This window comes from Peromyscus californicus, unplaced genomic scaffold, assembly GCF_007827085.1.
Source record: "Peromyscus californicus insignis strain IS unplaced genomic scaffold, ASM782708v3 Scaffold_6__1_contigs__length_162567912, whole genome shotgun sequence".
Taxonomy (NCBI): Eukaryota; Metazoa; Chordata; class Mammalia; order Rodentia; family Cricetidae; genus Peromyscus; species Peromyscus californicus.
The window spans coordinates 66314917-66315591 of NW_026294584.1; positions in this window are offsets into that span (position 1 = coordinate 66314917).

The following is a 675-nucleotide window of genomic DNA, read 5'->3' on the forward strand; positions in this document are numbered from 1 at the left end:
CTTCTGGGCTCAGTTTACCTGCTGACCTCCCAACCCCCTACCCCCCACCCCCCCACCCCATCCAACACACACACTGAAACATCGCATGTTGTATATTTCCCCCCTGTGACTGTAAAAACAACTTTTTTTTGAGATAGGATCTCATTATGTACCCCAGCCAGCCTTGAATTCACAACCTCGTCTCAGCTTCCTGGGTACTAAGATTAGAGGCATGCCCCCTCATGCCTAGCTTCCACTCCAAGTTCTTTTGGAAAAAGAACTGCTTCTAATTTACTCTTTGACAGTTTCACATATTCCTGTATGTAATGTATTTTGATCATCTTTGCCCCCTCAACCCCCTCCCACTCTCTCTGGATTTCTTCTTCCCAAGTCCCCACCCCCCATCCTCCCAACCCCCCATCCCCCCACCCCTACTTTCACTATAGCCCTTCTCATTTAATGTTGATTCGGGTTGCTGGCATGAGCAGGGTATGGAGTTATGTAGATGTAACCAACCGTCTTATTAAATAAGAAACACACAGCCAATACAAAGATGAAAGCCAAGAGGTCAGAGCAATAGCTAAGAGCTAAAACCTTACCCTTCACTGTCGCTGTTGTCCTACCTCTCCGAAAGAGACCTACTTCCTGTGTGTCTGTCTTTTCTTATAGAGTTTCTGTTCTGCCTTCTCATTGGCT